Genomic DNA, 24173 nt, shown 5'->3' on the forward strand with positions numbered 1-24173 from the left:
TAAGGGACTAAACGTCCAATTGTGTAGATGCTAAATGTCCAATTGTAGATGCTATGTTGAGATGATACCCACAGCCCTCTGCAGAGATGGCTGGGAAACAGCTGCACAGGAAACTCAGGTCATGGTGATCAAGTAGGGGTGTATGGGGAAGGAGATGGCTGAGTTTTCCAGGAGAGGAGCTTTAAAGAGATGAATCAGCCGTGGAAAGTGAGGAACTTTGGTTTGCCTGTATTTAGTCTGTGGAAGAGACACGGGAAGAAGACAAAAAAATGTAACATCATGGAGACCAAGAATTTAAGAAGCAGTAATATCGTGTCTTGAATGTTGCTTCAAAGAGATGAGGAGGGATGGAGGAGAGAAAGATCTCTCTAGTGCCTCCCACTGGCTCTGTCCCTGCTGCCCCTGCTAACCTGTCCTCCAGCTCCACCTCAGCCCCCGGATCATCTCAGACATCCTCTATTCTGCTCTCACAGTCATATTAGCCCAAAGAAATAGCAGGATTGTTTTTCCTCTCACTAGCCTTATACATAATTTTGGTGATTTTTTTCTTTCTTTTGACTTTTTCATCCAGTAGGCTGATATTACTCAGCTCTTACTCCCTATGTGCTTCACATCAGGGGTGCAGAAAGGACAACATCCCTCCTGCTGCAGACTCCTCCTGTCTGACTTTTATGAGAACTGTCCCTGAGGGGAAACACCCGTTCCTACCAACTTCAAACCAGTGCTTGTCAAGAAGAGACTTCACTTTCCTCAGGTTCTTCTTCCACTAAGGGATTACCTGAGAGATAAGGGAACCCCTGGTTTCTCTGCCTCTCAGAAGTCTCCAGCCTTCATTAGCTCCTGGCTAGGCTCCAGGCACTCTTGGATTTCCAACAATTATTGGCTAAGACACTTGCCAATTATCTAGAGTAGAATTTTGTACAATTTTGGACAATGCAGGTGATTTTAGGTAGTACTCTAACATTTTTCTGAGATCATTTAATGAATTTTCAAGTTTGCTCTCTCTTTATGTTAACCTACAGTGACTTTAAAACTTATTAATGATATTTCTGTAAATAAATCACTTTCGAGCAAATACATTTTAAGTTAAAACATAAAATGAGTTTTAAAATTCAAGTAAATAATGGTTACAGTACTTTATAATTTATGGCAAAATCATAATGTCTCCAGTTTGAAAGCCCAGAATTAGAGAATGATAAAAGATTATGCAGCCTCACTATTAATTAGGCTGCATGACATGGACTCTAAATTCTGCAGAAAGACATAAAGGATACACTAAGTTATTTTAGTCATATTATTTTATAGTCTGAAAGCAGCATAAATATCAAGAACTGAGAGGTGTCTAAAATATTTTCTCTACTTGCAAATGAACAAGTTGGCTTCCACAGTTTCATGTCGATGTAAAAGAGTTAATACTCAGCAATAGTAATACCGTTGTTCATTTGTGTGGACTTCCCCAGACCCCAATTCCTACGCAGTGATGCGAAGAGGACCAGCTGCTGTCTGCACAAGCAATGGGTTGCATTTCAGGAAGGAACTTTGTGGCTTAAGGAGCCATAATCTTGTATAATATACAGAAAGCATGCTTCTTTATGTTCTGGAGTGAGACACTATCTCTATTGTACTACACTGAGCATGTTTGCTCCTTGCCTGTGGAGAAAAATATTATCTTTGTTTTCACTAAACAAACATTCATCAATGCAGCCTCACTTCACAAGACCTGCAGAAGTATGGCAGCCCCACAGATAGTTGTGTCTCAACAACCAGCATTTTAATAGATAAAGGGAAAAAGTCATCTTGATGTACGTTATACTGTGAATGGTTAACATGTTCATTCACAATCTGAGAGTCATTCAGCCACTCTTTCTTTGGGGGGAAAAGGATATTTATATTTATACAGATTGCTCATTAATTATATTTGCAATGCATTTTTTCATTAAAATAAGTAAACGTAAAGATCCAGGTATATTAGAAGCACACATCTATAGCCATCCACTAACTAAAGCACTAGTTTGAGATGGGACTTGTCAATTTTTCAATATTTTATTGGAAAGAAAACCACAATCATAAAACCCAATGGGAGTCTTAGGAAAGTACTTCAAATGTGGCATTTTAGGATTCTATCATATTCTTAATAACACTTTGCTCTGTGATGGCAGAGGTGGAGATTTTGCAGTTATGCCAAAATCTTACAATGTAAAGAAATCTTCAGCCAACTGCACATCAAAAAGATTCTACTAATACACCAGGAATGTATTTTATTCCTTTAAAAGTATCTTGCATCTGCCACATGCATCTGGAAAGGCACAGTTTTTCTTTGTTTAGTAGTAAAGCCAGATGAAAATTTTATTGGTCAATTTCACAATTTATATATCTTTAAAATAAATTGAAATTGTATAGCAAGCGTGAAATCCAGTCTCATAAAACATATACAATTGATTAGTTTATATCTGTATTTTTTTTTCAGACAGAAGTTAAATCTATTTTTGAAAGAAATTATTGGGTGAACAAAATACAGAGTGGTTTATTTGGGGGAAATAAATTTACTGTCACCTTTCCTAGGTGATTTTACTTTCTTGAACATTCAATTAAACTTCTGGAATTTATTTTTAGGTAAAACTGTTTGTCTATTAAAATAAAATACGGATGATTTATTTAATCAAGATGGTGGCTATGAATGAATATAAATTATTCTTGGTAGTTCTTTGGTGGCACATTTGAATGAACTATTACAACACTGGGTAAATGGAATTAGCCTCTTGTATTGAGAATTACAGATCTTAGCATATTTTAAAGTCTTCAGAGATGATGCATTGCTTTCATTGATTTATTGATTCTCTGATTTTGAAAAGACGATTTATGTGTCCCTGCATCTTTGAAGGTATCAGAGATATCCCAAATAATTACACTAATTTGAAAATCAACTTGAAAGACTAAAGTCAAGTGAAAAATGGCTTCACAGTGGTTGAGATATTCCACTGATTTAAAAAAAAATATTTAAAGGATGGGGGAATCAGTATCTAGACAAATTTGAATGCTTTGCAACGTGGTCTAAAAATAAAAAGAAATTCTTTAGTTTAATTTGTGGGTATTTTTTCAGCTTCAATTATTGGATGCAATAACAGCAGAGACTTTTTTGGCCTGTTATTGAATGAACATGTTAATCAATGAATGTGTCAAAAAACCTTCAAACTTAAAATCTATGTTTCAGATTTAAAATGTGTTTTACATATAATTTTACATAAATACTTAATTGGGACTATAACATATTAATTTTTGATAGTCTCTCTACTTTTCCTATAGTCACGTTACACTAACCATTTTTCAGTTGACTTTAGACTTTTATGCAAACAATCTTGATTATATTCTTTATATTTTCTTTTCTACAAGCTCTGATGATAGCACTAAGCACACTTATGAAGCAGTCTCATTTTTTATAGAAATATCCTAGTACCATAATTTATTTTTATATTTTTTGTTTATTGCTCAACAATTATTTCAAAATACCTGCCGCTTAACTTACATATTTCTAATTTTTTTCTTTCAATGTGAATGTACAGTAATATTTCTTGGGTGAATAAGTATGCCTCAATTTATTTATATATTTTCCCAGTAATGTTATATATTTTGTTTCCAGATGTTTTGGGCACTATCAACAAGGCAGTGATAAACTTCCTTGTTCATACATATTTTTTTTTTTGTATAAGTGCTTTCATTTCTGTGAATAGATTTCTAGGATTTTGCCTTTTAAAACAAAAAAGTATATACATACATTTTAAATAAATTTGGTGGATTTACTTCTCAAAACAGGTGATACTTTTCCATCTTCTTCAGCAATAAGCTCAAGTAATATTTTGTGTTGATAATCTTTTTGCCATAGCAACAAATATCCAAGAAAAACAACTCAGAGAAGGAAATATTTACTTTGGCTCCAATTCCAAAGGTTTCTTTTCATTGTCAACTGGTTCCATGACTTTGGGCCTGAGATGAGGAAGAACATCATGGTGGAAGCCTCATCTCTGAACATTGTTGCATTGGACATCAAGTCTCAACACATGAGATATTGGGGGATGCTTTATATTCAGACCATAACATATTATTTCTCTACTTTTATCAAACATATAATTTTACATTAATACTTAATTGGGACTATAACATTAATTTTTGTATGCATACTTGTATATATATGTATGCATATATGTATACATATATGTGTGTATAATTTATATATATGTGTGTATATATAAATACATATATATACACACATATATATATACATATATTTATATATATGTATATATACACACATACACATATATATATTTAAGGTTAAATAGTATAACAAGAGAAAGCAAATATTCAGGAAATAACTCATCATTTTCATTACCAAGAGAGGTTTTTATTCTTCACTACCAATGTCCAAAGCCCAAATATAAGCAATTATAATGTTAATAAGATACATGTTAATTATAATGAATAATACAAAGTTGAACCACATGATAGAGTGTATTTGATAATTTTCCACCTAAAATATGGCAATTTTTGTATCACTCAAACATTTCTATGGCATTTCCAGATTTACATTATCATTATAGAATTTTAGTAATGATAAATAGATTTACTGAATATTTATTGGGTTCCATGCCAGACACAGAACCTGATATACTCATCAGGTAAGTGTCAAGTTTTTTCCAGGTCCTATTTTTGGCATTCTTTCTCTGAGTTTCATTCATTTTCAGGCTCAAGTCTTGCTCTAGTTATAGCTTTCCTCCTCTCTCTTTTTAACCACATTATCTCCTAGATATAATAACCACCCTGCATATATTTTTTTAAATTTTAATTCAAATTACATTGTATTAGGGTTCTTCAGACAAACATAAACAATAGAATAATAGATTATGTATTATATTGTGTTAGTCAGCTTTGAGTCACTGTGACCAAATGCCTGACAAGATTAATCTAATAGAAAAAAATGTTTATTTTACAGTTTCAGAGGGTCAGTTAATTATCAACAAACTCTATTGCTCTAGGCCTTCATTGCTCTATCATGCAAAAGGGTGTGATAGAGAAAAATCTGCTCAGATCATGACACCCTAGAAGCAGAGTGAGAATGAGGAATCACGGGCAAAATATAATCCCCAAGGGCACATCTCTAGTCATCTACTACCTCTAACTACAATCCACCTACTTCTAATCTTCACCCAGTAACACATAAATGAATTAATTAAAATGAATTAATTCATTAATCAGGTTCTAACTTTCATAATCTAATCATTTTATCTCTAAACATTCCTGCCTTGATATGTGAGCTTTTGGGAGGACACTTCATATCCAAACCATAACATTTCATCCATGGTCCTGAAATGCTCATGTCCATCTCACAATGCAAAATGTATTTAGTCAATATCTAAGAGTCACTATTGTCTTGATAGTTCCAACATTATCCAAAAGTCCAAGTTCAAAATCTCTTCTGAGTCTCAAAGCAAACACTTGGCTTTGAGCTTCTGTAAAGCTAGAAAAAAAATTACAAATATCCAACATACAATGGCACAGAGTAAATATTTATAATCCAAAATGGAAGAAGAGGGTAATGGAAAGAAGGGATGACACTGAAACAAGACTAAGCCCAGATGACATATCCTATAGCCCCATGTCTACTATCTAGGGGAGCACATGGAGGTGAAGTGGGATCTCCAAATGGTTTGGACATCCCTACTTATATGGCCTTGTTTGCTGTACCCTACATGACTTCTTTCTTGGATTGGCTCTGTTCTCAGACAGCAGTTTTTCTTGCAGATGATCCACATTACTAGCATCTCTTAATCCCAGGGGTGTCCACTGCAGCTTTGACTTCATTATCACAACTTCATGCATTGCCCTTTCAGAGACTGCCTACAGGATTCCAACCCTGCTACTCTTTGCCTGAACTCCTACCTTCCTTTGAAGACCCAGAAGAAGCCTTCATGACCACATAATTCTATCATCCTAAATTCCTTCAGAACCAGCAACACATGGATGATGCCAAAATCTGCCACCAGTTCAAGCAGTAGCTGACCCTTCTTGGTCCATGTCTTCAGAAGCTTCTGAGTGCCTAGGTGACTGATCACGTTGAAATAAATCCTCAGAAAATAACTTCTTAGAACCCTTGTATTTACAGGATGTCCCCAATTCTCCCAAATGAGTTTTTGCCTTTTACCCATGAGGTTATGATTAATTTGGTCCTGCTTATTCCTCAGATAACTTCAAAGCATCTTTCATATTGTCTCTTTGCAAAGTACTTAGTTTCTCTTTAGTGGCAGTAATCTCTTCAGCAACTACATCTTCTTTGGCCCCAATTTTATACATGCTACTTCTTTGGTTAAACTGCAAATTTTTACACTTTTTACCCTCTGCTTTATGCTCACAATTGTCACTGAAAATTTGGCTAAAGATTGTATCAATATCCTTGTCACTGTTTGAGTGCAGTGCTACCTTGAAACCTCCTCCCTCACATTAATTAGTCCACCATTTTTAAATTCAACCTCAGATTCTCAGGACATGGACAACATGTAGACAAGTTTATCTATCGTCGTAATGTAACATGTATAACCTCTAGTCAAACTCCTACTAAACTCCTCCTTCCCTCTGAAAACTTATGAGCACAATCTTCACTCAGCATTCCTGTTGATATTCTGGTGTTCTGAGCTCCCACCAAAACCAGTCATTAAATGCTTGCTTACAAGGTTCTCTGGCTTCTCCAGCCTGTATCTCTGTAATTTTCCAAAATCCTCCTGCAAACCAGTTCCAATGGCTTCGGTACCACATGTTCAATCACAGTGAAAGATAAGATCTCATTTCTGATATCAGTTACTGTGCTTGTCAGCCTTGTGTTCCTGTGACCAAAATACCTAAAAATAATAACTGAGGGGAGGACATATTTATTATGAGCTCATAGTTTCAAAGTTTCAGTTCATGGTCAGCCAACTCTAGTGCTCTGGGTCTGAGGTGATGGCAGTACATCAAGGCTTAATGAAATGGCAGAGGAAAGCTGTTCAGCTCATGGCAACAAGGATGTAAGAGAGAGAGAGAGAGAGAGAGAGAGAGAGAGAGAGAGAGAGAGAGAGAGTGAGGAGCCAGAATATAGTGAAGAGACAAAATATAATCTCCAAGGGTAGATCCCCAGTGAACTACTGTTTTCAGCCAAGCCCCCACCTGCCTACAGGTACTACCCAGGTATCTATTTATCTCTATCTATGTGTTTATAAATTTATCTATGAATTTATTATATGGCATTGGCTTATGAGATTACAGAGACTGAAAATTCCTACAATCTGCCATCTGCTAGTGGGAGACCCAGGGTAACCAGTAGTATAGTTTCAAGGCCTGAGATACACAGAGCCAGTGATATGGATTTTCTATGTTTGAAGGCTTGAGAACCAGTAGCAAATAGGGCCAGTTTCTCAGCTCAACAGTCAGAGAACAAAATCAACTGGCTTCCAACTCTTGCTTTTCAAACCCTCAGTGGATTGCATGAAGCCCATTCACATTAGTGAAGGCAATCTGGTTTACTCAGCCTGCTTATGTAAGGAACACTCTCACAGACAATTCTAGAAATGAAATTTAACCAGATATTCCAGCATTGTGTAGTCAAATGAAGTTGACATATATTATTAGCCATCACCTATGTAGAATGTTTTTGTCAAAAGATAAGCTAGATATTTCACTCCTCCCACATGTTGGAATTCCTGCAGTCATGATAGGAATGACAACCCATGTGGATGGGCATTTAGCCACTGATCCTGACACCACCAAACTTCAAGTTTGAAAACTCTGCCTAAGACAGTACCTACTCTTCATACACCCATAAAAATGATTAAAAGGGTGAATGAATATCACTAGCTACTTTTAATTCAGAATAATCTCCAGAGTAATGAGTGATATCAGCTAAGCTGAAACATATAATCAAAGCAGATTTTAGGAATTCATATTTAAACACAAATTAAGGAAAGCAAATAAATGTCAAATGAATGGCATGTGAATAAAGAAACCTGTCACGGGTTAGTAGAAATAACTGAAAAGCAGTGATAACATTATAATCAGGATGTCAACAGAGATAAATGCCATTTATACAGGTGAAAGGAAGCAAGATGACAGTTGGCAAAAATACTCGGTGCCTAAATGTCATGTGGTAATGATCCTTTTTGACATCTTTGCCCAGAATCAAAGATAAAATCTCATTCATTGAATTTTATTAAATTTAAAAATACATGAGCATACTTTCTCTGGAGCTCCAACTTTTCCTGTCTATTTATCATTTTTCCTATTAGTCCTCAGTGGACTAGAGAAGTGGTACTACTGTCTGATATTTATATATGTTCTTCACTATGAAATGTATATGTTCTTCATCATGAAATGTAATAATGCATGAAAATGCTAATTACTTGAAGTCTCAGGGACCTCGAAGGAAGAGAAAAGTAGGTCCTATAGTGAAATATGAACTACCAAAAATCTGGCTTTGCTATGGATCACAACTGTACTATGGGCATTATATGGTAGTGATTACAAATTCAGGTTCCTGGGTTCACATGCCCTTGACTGGTTAGATGATAAGCAATAAATTAGGGTAATCTTACTTTATTCTCCTCATCTGGAAAGGGATGTTAATACTAGCATGTATCTTATAGACATAATAGTGAGGTTTTAAGGAGTCAATATCTATAAGATTTAGAACAATGGTTGTTTATAGTAAGCACTCACTGATTTTCATTGGTTGCATTTCATTGTCTGGGTAGATGTCATGGGTATTTGAATAAGAAATTGAAACTCAAAATTTAACAATGTGCCAATACCATCAACCAAGATAAAATCTAGAGTAGTGATAAAGAGAGGAGACCTTGGATCAGACTCAACCAGGCTCAAATTCTGACTCCTTTATTCTTCGACTCTAGGATCCTATTTGTTTTAGTCAGGGTTCCAGAAGGAAAGAGATGGTCTACGCATGGCAGGAATGAGGAGGGCTCGATGACAAAGTTTTCAAACATACAGCTGGGATGAAGGCAAGCCAAGGATAAAGTGTAAAACATCGGGATTCAAAAACCTGGGGTTAATTCAGTTCCTGGGTGAAGTGGCCAAAGGAGGAAGTGGCCATTTGAACCCACAGTGACAAGGAGGGAGGGCTGTTTGCTAAACCATTACCAACTCTTTACTAGGACTTCACTCTCCAGATTCCTTCCTCCTCTCATTGTCTTCCAATTGGGAGCCCAGGCGGAAGCCAGGGGATAAGAAGGAGGCCCTCTGAAGTCCATGCAGACCTTCCACCCACAGCAGAGGATAGAGGGGGGAAAAGTAGAGGTAACCCATGAGAGCAGAGAGACTATCTAGCACATTGTTTCACATCTAGGAGGCTCACCTGCACACAACCTCTAAACTCCATATCCTTCATCAACCTAGAATTTTGTCTCTATGAATGTTGACTCTACTATTAAACTTTTGTGGGATTTATGTGGGCTCCCTCCATCACTAATATTCTGAGTCTTCTAAAGAAGAATGCATGATAAGGACTTGAACTCTAAAATCATACTATATTTAAGCAAGGCATTGGAATTATAAGAAGGAAAATGGCATATACTATTAGAAAGGTCTCTCCTAAAATATACTCCACTGATCATATAAATTGCTATGTAAAATGAAAACAGTGAGTAAAGCAAGCAAGAAAATCATCAAAAGATTCGTGGTCATATTAGTTTGGAAACTTCTCTCTTCAACAAAGCAAAATTCCTGTACTGAAGGACTTCTCAGATTTTTTGATTTTGTTTCATTATTGTTCATCTCCCACATGCTTAGGTGGACCTAACTCTCTCAGTATATTTAATCTTGAAACTAAAAAAGAAAATTCCATAGAAAGACATAGCTCATGAGAAACATATACTATATATTTAGAATCAAATATCCTGAATTTTGTAATTTTGAACATTTATAAAATAAAATATATTATATAAGATACAGTCACTATTCTTATTGTCATTCACTATACGGACTTATCTGTCAAGCAGTTATATTTACCAAGTGTCTATTGCTCACCAGTTGTGTTAGAGCTGAATTATCAACTCAAGGTATGCCAAGGAGCCATATAGAGTTAAGTAGTAGAATTTTAATTCTAACTTCTGACATCAAGAGAAAACTATTAAAATAGTTTTTCCTTCTTAGTAGAAGGAAAAGAGGAGGTTACAAAATAAATCTGAAGAGCCATGGTAACTGAAGAAGAATGGAGATAAAAGGGGCATAGTTTTCAAAGAAAAAATGTAGTGAAACTATCTGTCCAAAATGACTTCACTATTTAAGAGACAGGAGGGTGGAAAGGCCATCTTCAGTTAGTTAATATTCATTCAGCCAACCAGTCAGAACTGGAATATTGTTCTAAACTAGAGTGTCTGTGGCTGTGCATTGTGCAGTGGTATTTTGGTATTAGGTAGCTGATATTAGGAACTATGCCAAGCAGATGTTTATTTGTGTACATCCCGTGCACATGCTGAAACACATTGGAGTACAGTGTCCCAAGCAATCTTGGTAATTTATACACCTTAAAAAGGAACAGTTGTTGCTGTCATTGTTGTAGCTTCAGGGACTGCCTCCACGTTTCCTGAGTATCTCTGGCCTAACTGAATAGAGCAGAATTATCATAACATTTATTTATCTAGAGCACATATTTGCGATAGCATCTGCCTTCTAAGTCATAGCCTCAAGCTCAGAGATGAGGATAAAAGAACACCTAGCATGTGGGGAAAAATGCCTCAAGCAACAGTGCTAATGTCATGAGCCTGTATAAAAAGCCATCATGTCTTTAGAAACTATTAATTGATGCAGAAATTTTGAGCATTTTCATGATTGCTACAAAATAAAGAGGATATTGTCCACACTTTTTAAATTATATATATATATATATATATATATATATATATATATATATATATTTAGCAGTACTGGAGATAGAACCTGGGGCATATTACCATGGCACTACCTCTCCAGACCTTTGTATTATTTTTATTTTGAGACAAGTCCTCAAGAAGTTGCCATGGATGACCTCCAAATTTCGATTCTCCTGCCACAGTTTCCTGGGTCACTGGGATAACAGGTGTGTGCCACCACGCCTGGATGTTACACACACATTGTGAATAACCAAAGGGAGACTTATGTCTAGGTATGAAATAGGAGAAGGGAAACTCTCCCTGTATGATATGTATATGTTCAAACTATTAATATGTTAAAGAACCTAAGGGAGAGGAGTTTTCTTCTACTGTTAAGGAATGTTTTCCATTGATTTCATAATTGGATTTGATTTTTGTTAAAGTGGGGCTATTTTTGAGAGCTTGGTAAGAATACTTTTAAATATGGAATTTTCCATTTTTTTAATAGAAAAACTTTCACTATGGCTTATTCCTGGTATGTGAAAAAGAAGGGCAACTATACTGATATGTACATGGAACTAATGGCAAACTTTAAGAAGCAGTGACAGAGCATATTCCTGTATTTGCATGAATGGAAATTCTTTGCATTATATGTTTTTTTAAGTGATCTTCTAGGTCTTTGCCTGGAAAGGTCTGATTCTCTACAAACTCTAGAGCTTTGAACTTGAGAATTTTCTGCATTTTAAAGGAAAATCGAGTTTCATTTTTCAAGGAGATCTCAGGGTCACCAAGTTTGGTGTTTGCACTTTCCTACTCTTCCCTCTATTCAAGGAAACCATACCAAGAAAATTTGACTCTTGGTCCCCCCACAGATGCACAGGCTTGCCTTTTAGAATCAAATTGTGACATAAGGCAGGAGAAGTGACTCAAAGTCAAACCTCAAGAGTGAATGCTGATGTTCTGTCTTATGGTAATCAACATCAAGGATGGGTAAAAAGTTGAAAGGAAAGCAGCTGTAAACTTTGCTTTTGGAGTCAGGAGGGACAACCCCCAGACTCCCTGACTTGGTGGTGAAGAATCGTTGTCTTCAGTGTCCAGCTCAGGTTCTCAGCTTGCTCTAGTTTGTGCACCTACACTAAGATATTTGACTCAATTCTCTAAAGAAAAGAGATCAGGCATTTCTGAAACAGCATATGCCTTTTTCTAACCATGCATATTCTGCCATTATTATTATTATTATCATTATTATTATTTTATTTAGACAATATAGCTAGTATGGATAAAGCTTTTGGGAGTGCGTTTCTTGGTTTTGCTGCAACTGACAAGCATGGAGGAGTTTCTTTAATCTTGTCTGTTCTGTGACTACAATGGAAGCACCTACCTTGTAGGGTAGTGGTAAAGATTGAAACCTAATCATATCAGGGTCTGTCCCCTGATCAGTGCTATGGGAGTGGGGCTTTTACTACAAATACTTTTGGTAAATGATTTTGCTCTTTCTAACTTTGTTTTCATCTGTAGTCACTAAATGAGAAAGTCCAATTAGATTTTGGATTCTGTTTTCTCGTCAGTAAAATGAGAATGTTGTACCATATAAAGCTAAGAACTTTAAATTGTTACTCTGAGACCCAAACTATGAATATTCATGTACTGATATTTTTTATTTGTAGTTTGGAAGTGTTTATGCAATATTGCAATTACATATGATAATCTTTTCATTAGTTAATAGAAAATATATTATTTAAGTAATTCTTATATATTTATTGAGCATTTACTATGTGTCAGATATGGGTACTAGATATTGAGGATTTGGCAACCAATTTTTTTTTAAATTCTTAAGAGGTATAAAAATAGGAAAGAAAGAAATCAAAATATCACTATTTGATCCAATAGAAGATTTAACAAGCTCCACCAAAAGAATGCTAGAACAAGTTCATCAAGTATCAGGATACAGAGTTAACGTGTAAAAATTAATAGTTTACTTATATATCAACAATGAATCAGTATAGAAAGAAATCAGGAAAACAATCCTATTCAAAATAGCCTCAAAAATAAAAATAAAATACCTAGCAATAAATATAATCAAGGAGTTGAAAAACCTATACAATGTAAACAATGGAACATTAAAGAAAGTAATTGAGTAAGTAACAGAAGATGGAATGGCCACACTAACAAAAGCAATAGATAGAGTCCATGTAATCCCCATCAAAATACCAGTGACATTCTTTACAGAACTAAAACAAAACAAAAAACCAAAAAAGGCCCTAAAATTCATGCGAAAGAATAAAAGACCCAGAATAGCCAAAGCAATTTTAAGCCAAAATAGCAATTCTGGAACCATCATAATACTTGACTTCAAATTATACTGCAGAGCTATAGTAACAAAAACTGATTGGTACTAGCATAAAAAGAGGTACATAGGCCAAAGTTACAGAATAGAAGACACAAAACAAACTCAAATGAATATAGTCATCTGTTGACAAAGATGTCAAAAATATACTCTAGAGAAAAGAAATCCTTTTTAGCAAGTGGTGCTGGGAAAACTGATTATCAATATGTACAAGAATGAAAATAGACCCTATCCCTCACCCTGCACAAAAGTCAATTCAAAATGGATCATAGACGTAGGAATTAGACATGAAACACCTAGAGAAAAATGTAAGGCCAACATTCCAACATATAGGAACAGGCAATGACTTTCTTACCAGGACGCCTAAAATTCAGAAAATAATGCCAAGCATCAATAAATGGGATGATAGCAAATTAAAAAGTATCTGCACAGGAAAGGAAACAATTAATAATATGGAAAGAGAACATACAGAATGAGAGAAAATCTTTAATAGTTACTTTTTTGACAGAGAATTAATATCCAGAATAAATACTCAAAAATTTGTACTCAAAAAAACAGTACACTAATAAATAAATAAATTACCCAATTAATAAATGAGCAAATGAACTAAACAAATACTTTTCCAAAGAAGAAATACAAATGGCCAACAAATACATGAAAAAGTGTTCAGTGTCCTTAGCAATTAGGGAAATGCAAATCAAAACTAACCTGAAATTTCATCTCACTCCAGTCAGAATGGTAGCCAATAAGAATACAAAGAAAAATAAACGCTGGGGAGAAGGTGAAGAAAAGGAACGCTTTTACATTGTTGGTGGAATTGTAAGTTAATGCAACTAGTATGGAAATAAGCATGGAGATTCCTCCAAAGACTAGAGTTGGAACCACCATATGACCCAGCTGTACCATTCCTCGGTATAGATCCTAAGGAATTAAAGTCATTGTACTATAGCTATACATGGGTAACCATGTTTCTGGCAGCAAAATTCACAATAGAATCAGCCTAGGAGCTCATTAATGGATGAACAAATAAGGAAAATGTGGTATATATACACAATGGAGTTTTATTTCAGCCATAAAGAAAAATGAAGTTAGGTTATTTGCAGGAAAATGGATGGACTATAGGCCATTACACTAGGCAAAAATAAATCAAACTGTAAGTTTTCTCTCATATGTGGGAGCTAAAGAGAAAAAAGAAAGAGAAAGTGTGCGGGGGATCTCATGGAAAAGGACCAGGCAGAGGCAGGAGGGGGGGAAAGGGGAAATACTGTAAAATGATATAGGTCAAATAATATTTTATATTGTGTAAATGTACAAATATGTAACAACAAATACCATTATTATGTACAACTATAATGCACCAATAAAAATATAGAAAATTAATTTTCCTATACACAAAATGTCTTATTTCTCTTGTCTTCCTTCTGTCTGTAGCTTTCTTGGCTGTTTGACAGAAAATTTACTATGTAAAATGGAACTGGAACAGTAAGTTTAAGTTATTTGGAGGTTATTTAATGTGGACCTTAATGCAATTTTACAGAGATGTAAAAATGCAAAACTTAAGTGTCATATTAAATTGCTATTTTTTTTCCCTAAAGTGTCCCCTCATCTGTAACTTTTAAACCAGAGCCAGGCTTATATTTATCAAAACTCTATACAAATACCAAATACATGCATTAAATTAAAATTTTAAAAATAGCAGAGAATGGGCTGGGGTTGTGGCTCAGTGGTAGAGGGCTTACCTAGCACATGTGAGGCACTAGGTTTGATCCCCAGCACCATGATTAAAACAAACAAACAAACATAAACGACAACGGAAAAAAAAATTAACAAACAAAATAAAGGATAAAAAAATACCAGAGAACTTTCAAATAGGTGTAAATATCCAACTGCAAGACTGTTCATAAAAGGCCATGTTTCAAAATCAGGATACTTTATTGTTATGTAGCAAATAAATCCCAAGGCCTTTTCTTAAGATCAATTCATAACTCTGCTTTGGAAACTACTCATCAAGTTTCCATGTATGAAATGGTATAAAATAAGCTAGGTTTTGTTTAATATTAATTCTTAGCTTTCTTTATAGTAAGAAAAGTATGAGGAAGCCCCTCTTGAAATGTATTGAATTTGAAGTGGCTACTGGTATGTAAGGGGCATTTTTTTAAACTGCACAGTATTGCCAATGTTTGATTGTTTGGGACTTCCAAAAAAAGGCAGTTTGGTGCAGGTTAACTTAATATATGCTAATGTTTTAAAAGAAAATCTAATAGAACTTTCATTGGGATTCAGTTGTTTTATATCTGTACTTCCCAATATGATAGCCACTAGCCAGCACATGAAATATGGCTAAGATGGCAGAAGGGTTGAATTTTTAATTCTGTTTAATTTTCATTAATAGAAATTTAAGTAATTCTTAAATTTTATGAGACAAAAAATAGAAATATGAATCAGAATTGCCCATACCAATATGAACTAGAATGTTTAAGACAATGAATGCAATAATATATCAACAGCAAACTTGTCAAAAAGAAAAAAAAAGGAAAAAGAAAAGACTATTGACATTCCTACTTTGAAGAAGGGTAAACTGAGGCTGAGTAGCAATGCATAATTTGCTTTGGTTCATTCACATTTGGAGAGAGACGACATTGGCTCTTAAGGTCAGCAGGGGTCAGTCAGATCATCAAAGATAAAGCAAGAAAAAAAATGTCTACAGCCAAATTTTCAGAACCTGTGAATGAATATTACCTTATGTAGCAGATGGGACTTTGCAGGAACAATTAAGTTAAGGATGCTGCCTTAGGGAGATTATCCAGGTAGGTGCAATAGATAAGGGTCTACCCATAAGAGTCCTTGTAAGTGGAAGATGGAGGCAGAAGAGAAAGAACTAATGATGGCAGCATAAGAGAGACTTGCTCAAGTGGATTTGAAGATGGGACAAAGCAAGGAATGTAAGTGACCTCCAGAAGACGGAAAAGGTCAGGTAATCAAGTCTCTCCCAGAAACTCTAGAGGATGACAGCCTTGTGGATTTTTTTTTCCCCCAGTGAACCCCATTTCTGACTTCTCATCACTGGCATTGTAAAATAAAAAGAAAAATGGTGTTGTTTTAAACCATTGAGTTTGTAATAATTGGTTACAAAAGGAACAGGAAACTAAGAAAGAACTAGTTCAGCAAAAGTGGGAAAATGAGTTCCAGGTTGCTTTAATACAACAAAAAAGAGAGAGAGGCAATTGATGTAAATATAACAGTTGTAGTAGAAATGGAAGGTCCAAGTGGATCTGCACGTGAGGAAATCAGAATCATCAGAAGCAAAATTCAAGGGCAGGTACTGGACCAAAAGATAGACCCCAGGATGCTAAGTCCCAGGGCTTTTCTCCTGAGGAAACACAACCCAATATGACACAACATATTAAGAGAGGAGCTGAGACTCAGAAACCTCTCTGATCATCGATTCACGGGGGAATCTACAATCTCAGAGCATGACAGCGCTGGCCCTGCTTACCCGCCTTTGGCTTTGTTCCGGGGGCCCCATGTAAAGCAGCAGCTGCTAACTGCATCAACATTGCTATATTATGAAAATTATGGGGGATGTGATTTTTTTTTTATGTTACTTGGCAACACATTTCTGTCCAGGTGTTTGAGAAACTCAGACCATAATTATGCCAAAGCAAGAGTAGATGAGAAGTTCAGTCAAGGAAACCAGCTTGCATTTTTCTCCAGAGAGTCTGTCAAGAGAGGGAGCCTGGTGTGGTGGAAAGAACGTGAGCCTCCTAGAAAATGCTGAATTTGCATACCGATTCCACCACTTAGTTCTGAGACACTGCGCAAGTAACTTTGAAGCTCCGCGAATTTCATTTTTTTGTCATTTGTTCAGCATAAATAGAAACAAATCTAGCCTGTAAGTCTGCTGCGTGGAATAAATGAGTTGGTAAATATAATGTGTTGGCTCCAAGTGAAGCCCTCCTATCTGACATATATACAAGGAGAACCTTAAAGTGGGTGGGTAATTAACATAAGTGATCATATTCTTCAAGCGTATTTCATTTCTATTTTAATGAATAAAATGACTTTTATTCATTAAAAAAACATAATCAGACAGCACACATGTAAAAGAAAGAAATAACAATGTCACAAGACGATTCCACAAACATGGTCCATCTAGGACCTAGAAGAAATCTATAATAAAGTCAAAATAAGATAAAGATGGTAAAAATAACTTTCTTATGGACACTTCTGATGAGTTTTACTACTGGGATAATGTATACAATGTTTTATTATTTTACTGGTCTTTTATAAACTTACTAATTTGAGGTAGGCTCTAATGGGAATAATTGGAGGGGGAGACTTTTTGAACAGGGTAGGAAGAAAGGGGGAAAGAAAGGAAAGAAGTAGAGGGGTAGAAGAGGGGAAAAAGAGAAAAGAACAGAAGAAAGGGAGGACAAAAGGAAATGATTTGGGTAGAAAGTATCAAAACAGTTCATGTAGGCAGAACTATTAAAAATAGAAAAAAAATATGAATAATTATTTATTCTTCCTCTTTGCCATACTTGGAATAAAAACATATGAGGTGTTAATGAATTCAGCTGCCTGTTTATTTATACAAGGGTTATTTATTAAGAGTTCACTAGAAGCTGGGAATTCAGGAGTGAATGCAAGAGGCTCTATCCTTATTATCATAGAGTTTGCAGTAAAGTAGAGGACCATCAGACTACAACTTATTCAGTCCTCAATAATAATAAAGTCGGTATTAGTGTCACTGTTTTATGAATGAGGAAACTTAGATGTGGTTAGCTAGTCACTGACAGATGAAGATTTCCACTCTGGTCTGTATGGCTTCAAGTTGGGTGCTTATTCAAATTCCTTATGTCTTACTAACCAGGTGGAACAAAACCAATGCAGTGTAAGCCTGTGTGTGTGTGTGTGTGTGTGTGTGTGTGTGTGTGTGTATGACAAAAATACACTGCTCAAACCCAAATACTTACTCATCTTGTAGACAACCTATACCTGTAGAATGCTACAATGTATTCCAGGAATATTCTGGGAGCACACTGTGTTAGCCAATGTGTGGCAAGAAACTAATACAAAAACTGAAAGGCCAGTAACTTAACCTGTAGTTCACAGAAGATAGTGGACAGGATGCAAAAGAGGGAAGGACATTAGTGAGACTGTCACAATTCATAATGCAATATGGCATCAAGGAAATTCATATGACTGGTTTTGCTATAACAAAGAAAAAAGAGATATCTCTCTTTCTCTTTTCATTTGGTCAGCAAATAGGAAGGGTAATCAAGAAGAGCCACAGTTAACAATTGGATTCAAAGAATGGCAGAGAGTCCATTAGAAGTTAATCATATTGAGGGGACCAACTCATGATTAGAGAGAATGTGAGCTTGTGAACCTGGATCTTTTTTGAAGGCTGTTTCGTGCATTGTTAAAGGAGTGTGGATTTCATTGCACATGGCAGTCAATTGAGATTTCTAGATTCTTTAAATGATGGCATGGAATGCATGATTCATAGACTGTTTGGTCTCTTGTGATTAAAATTTGGTGGGTTAAAAACATGTGCTTAGCTTCTACCTTGAACTGTATTAGAATAGTAATAAAGGGATGGTATTTTTGGGAAAAAAGTGCCAAGTAAAAGAGGACAGTGGAGGAGCAACAGTAGTGACAATCTGGACCCCAGGAAGCAGGTGGACTGCAGAAACTGTCCCAGAAGAACATACCTTCTCAATACCTGCCCATCAGTGGGAGAAGCACACCTACCAATCTGCAGCAGTGGGAGAACCAAAAGCTGGCTGATCTTTAGACAGTTCTCCTCCAACATCTGAATGAGGGATGGTGTCATGACATAAACAGGGGAACTATTTGAACATCATGAAGGCATTAGAATCCAGCACTCTTTTCCAGAGGTCCAAAGTCAGGCCAGTGTCCTTTTCCTGTTCTTACAGAAAGCAGAAATTTTGATTCCCTAAAAAGCGTATGCACCAAGGTAGACCAGATACAGTTGTGGGTGGGACACAGCACTAAGAAAAAAGGACTGATTAAGTGAAAGTTTCATACACTTATGTGCTCAGTCACTTAAGTTCTTCAGTGCTACATCAGCAAGACCTAGTTCTTAAGTATGTGGGAGACTCCAAAGAAAGACTGACCCATCAAAACAAAACAAAAATCGAATGCTCCAGTGAAACTACAGTCTAGAATGGGTCAGAGAAGTACCACTGCTGTGTACCTAGAGTTCCCAACAGCAACATGCTGACCAACTCTCAAAGTTGAGCGGAGAGTCAAAGATGTTCAGAAGTTTAGGAATGCCTTTGTGTAACTATATCTATGGTACCCAAATTCGGCTCCTTCCCTCTTCTGTAGAAACAGAACTTGAATTTGTAGATGAATATCCCACCAGACAGGATTAACAGTGTATTTAAGAGGACAAAAGTGAGTCATGAAACATTTGTCTCATGTGGATCAGAGGAATTATAGCCCTGGGATTTGTTTCCTTTCCTTTACCTGCAAGAGGGATGATAGACATGCTTTTTGCATAGCACTTAACGTCAACAGTGCAGACGCGAAGGAAACTCCACAGACCAGCACAGGACAGCCATGGAGAGAGTTTAAACCTGAGTGGCTTCTTGGAACAAAGCTGCGCCCTAACCTACCTTTCTCACTCCAAGCGTATTTCTCTCTAAACTATGTTCATTAAGCCATAGTATTTTGGAGTTTCTCTGTGTTTTAGCTTGTCCTTGATCTTCTGTGGCCTCAGATATAAAAGAAAGAGAAGAAAAAAAATTACCTTGGAAGATCTAAAGACTTGGAAGGTAGGAGAAAAAAGAATCAGCAATATCTATAGAATTTAAGAATGATATTGAAGAAAGGAATATTCAAAAGATGAACAAAAATTATTAGAAATAAATCAAATGTATAACAATCCAAATAAAGAATTACAAGATTACTTTTTAATTACTATGTTCCTTATTTTAAAAAAATTTGCAGATTTGGAAGATAAAAAGGAAGGGATGTTTTGAAAAGTGTGTAAAGGAAATCCAATAATACAAATTATTGAGGAAATAAGAGAATGAGAAAACCAGCACAGGAAATTCAATACCAGATAATGGGAGTATCATACAGAAAGAAGAGAGATAAAAAGAGGAGAGGAAATGCACAGAAAAATGGTAATTTAAATCTGAAACTAATATGTTTTGAGATTAAAAGGTGCACTTGTGTCCAACACAAGGTTCTTGCCAAATCATGACATTGTATTGAGATAGCTGCATACTTCCAGGGAGAAAAAGGAAAAAAAGCAAAAGCAAGTGTCACACGTAGAGTTCCAGGGTTGCACTCCAACTGAATTTTTCATAGGAACTCTGCAGGCTAGAAGACAATGAAAGAACGTGTTCACAGATCTGAGGAAAACTGATTTCCCATCTGTGTTGATGCCAAGCCATGCATATAGCAAGGGTAGAATCAAAAACTACTTTCATGATTCACAACCTATGGTTACCTTCCATGTATGTTTACTCTAGAAGCTGAAAGAGGAATTTACCCACCCCAACCAGAAATTAAACCAAGAAGAAAAAGATGTGGGATCCAGTAAAGCAGGGCGTTCATGCAGAAGAGATGGAGGGAGGAGTGGATGGTGAAAGGAGATCCCCTCACCATATCCATCTAACTATTCTGATTGGAAGAAGTCCAAAAACTCAAGATAAAACTTCCCAGAGAAGGTAGAGTGGAATCCTTGACATGTTTGGATGCATTGAGAATAAATTGACATGAGTTGGGAAGAGTTTAATGGTAAGCATCTAGAAAATTAAAGACTTTTAACTTCAGGGAGGAGTGGGGAGGGCAACTGGGCTTGGAGCCAGTGTTGGGCTAAAGAGGGAGAGGAGAATATTTGGTGTGGAGAAGGATGAAGGTGTGGAGCTGCGAGACATGTGTATATCGCAGTATTACGGAAGCAATTTCAAATTTATAAAAATACTTCTTCCTAAAGCTGAGTAAGTAGAGTTGCTGAAACAACAGCAATGTACAGATGAGTTGAAATTGTACACCATTTTTTAATGTTTCCGAACACTTTGCAATGAAGCTTCTCATGTAGTGTTTACCGCGGCTCTTGAGTCTGGCAAGGCAGAAATGATGGCACTGGTTTGACAGATGAGCAAACTGTGAATGAGACTGTTAAGACTTCACCCAGTTGGGAATGCAGAAAAGTCCAGTACCCCTGTCGCTAAAATTCTCTGTTTAATTCGTATGCTTTCAATGACACATTACTATTGTCCTAAGCTTCTGCCTCCTTTCGCGTTATGGAGAAACAGATTATTTCTTATATTTGAGAAGCTCTCAAGGTGAACAAAATAAAGATTGGGGAATATCATAAATGGGCTTTAATATTTTTGCTCTACTTTTGCATAATTTCCTTTATCTCACTTCCTTTAAATGATTCTTTTTAATAGGAAAAATTAATCCTCTGAGTACAAGACAAAATTAGATTATTGATTTAATTATGTATTCTTGTGGGCTAGCTTTCCCTTTTGCTACACTTTTAAAATGGGATACCTTGTGGCCCATTTCATTAAGTAATGAGGCTCCATTTGTGTAAAATTTTCCGTCACAGTTATAGCACAAAATGACTGATGCAAACTGCTTACCTTAAGACATTCTTTAGCTCCTGCTTAGCCAAAAACACATTTTACATAGGAATATGCCCACTGAGATGGCAACGGGCAACACAGCCAGTGACAGCGAAAGGTAAACTGGCACAGCTTTTTTTTTTTTTTTCAGTATTGGGGATTGAACTCAGGGGCACTCGATCACTGAGCCACATCTCCAGACCTATTTTGTATTCAGGGTATCAGGGCTTAGTGCCTTGCTTTTGCTGAGGCTGGCTTTGAACTTGAGATCCTCCTGTCTCAACTGCCCCAGCCACTGGGATGACAAGCATGCACCACTGTTCCCAGCAGGCACAACTTTTGAAATGCATCAAGAGAGCTCTCAGAACCTGCCATTGGTAGACTAAGCCTCTTGAATACCTGATTATAGATTAATACAAAATCTTGAAATGGACACACATTTGAAAGGGAATATTTTCATTTACTTTTTGTATAAGAACCAGCTAGGCACAGCCATGGCTGTACAATAAGAGACTTCGTAACTGAGGCTAAGCTTCCTAGTTTTGAAGTCAGACTTGACTGGCTTTGATCCTGGTCTGCCCTAGACTAGCTGATGAGCCTGGGAATGTTGCTTAACCTCTCTGAATCTGAGTTTCTTCACCTGTTGCTACAGTTTGAATGTGTTCTCAGGCTTCCTGTATTGAAATTTAATCCCCATTGTGAAGTATTAAGAGTGTGGTACAACCCGATCTGGTGTCTGGAGGTGGGGCCTTCAGGAGATGATTAGGATTAGATAAATTCATTTGTGGGGAGACCCTATGATCGAATCCTGGTGACTTTTTAGGAGAGAGACCAGAACACACACACACACACACACACACACACACATGGTCTTTTCTTTGTGTCACCCGATGCCTTGCACAATCTGAGGAATCTGTCAAGCAAGAAGGTCTATCACCGTATGGCACCCCTCAACCTTGCACCTACAGAACTGTGAGCCAAAACTCTTATTACTAGCCCAGTCTGTGGTATTATGCTGAGATTAATAGAAAATGAACTAACATACCTATAAATGGAACTGTGGTCGTCATCTTATGGATTGTGAAAGAATTAAACACAATGATGCATGGAAAGCTAGCAGTGTCTAGCACAGCATAAACCCTCAGGGAGAGCTGTTATTAATGGTAATTAAATAATTGAACTACATACAGCAAATTACATTATAAACAAATAATAAATGAGTAAATTGAGTAAATACTTAAAGGTAGCAAGGATATTACTACTAAGAATAGGTATAGCCAGTGACAGAATGGAAATTATATTCCTTAAAGAGTATGGGTAATCATTGCCCACCTGAAATTTGTCATGATGATATTTCCATGAACTCTCTAAGCAGGTAAATTCTTACCAGTGTAGTTCTTTATATTCACATTGTAGCAGATCACATTAACATCAGCATGTTTACATGTGTGCTTGGTTATTTATGAATGCATGAAATTATACATGCATTATGATTATGTATATACCGTAACTAACTACATATTCCTGAATCCTCTGGAAGGCAGAAGTAGAGTTGTCTCCAGTTTGGATTCTGAAAATTTTTAAAAGTTTCTAACAGCTAGTTTCTAACACTAATATTTATTAATGAATGAATTACTTAACATATGCTAGGCTTTCTTATCTGTCTTTCATTTCACTTGTATTAAATATATGCAGAACTCTGAGAGGACAAATCAGTATTCTCCTTATATTGAATGTAAAATAGATTTCAATGACCATTGTTGTTACATGAACCATTTCCATTCTTACAAAGTTTTTGACAGTACCTGGCTGATAATTTCAGATAAAACCATGGAAATATAAAAATTATTTTAACTCAAACATTTCCTACAACTCTACTAATTGGAATACAATGTGAGTCAAAGATGCTTACTAAGCATTGTCTGCTTCCTTGTTTCTAGGGAGTAGAATCACAGTTTCCCTATAACAAGAGTCCAAATGTGCAACCAATATAGCTTAACATTGCATTTGGCCACCGGACTCGAGTTATTACAGTGTCCAACATATTCAGAAAAACTTCCACCTCCTTAAAGCAAGACTCAGGCTGTTTGTCTTTATTGCCTATTGATTAATTTATTGACTGCACTTGTGCTCAGAATATAGCTTATTTTTAGAATAGCCCATAAATGAATCATTTGAGCATATGCTTGCATTTTAACTCTTGAATATGGATTTATTTTTATAGAAGCAGGTGCAGTTATGCTGCACATTGGAGCAAGGTAATAAAGCCAAGAAGATGCTATAGGAAAGAGACTTTTTAGTGATTAAAATATACTCCATTGCACATGT

This window comes from Urocitellus parryii, chromosome 6, assembly GCF_045843805.1.
Source record: "Urocitellus parryii isolate mUroPar1 chromosome 6, mUroPar1.hap1, whole genome shotgun sequence".
Taxonomy (NCBI): domain Eukaryota; kingdom Metazoa; phylum Chordata; class Mammalia; order Rodentia; family Sciuridae; genus Urocitellus; species Urocitellus parryii.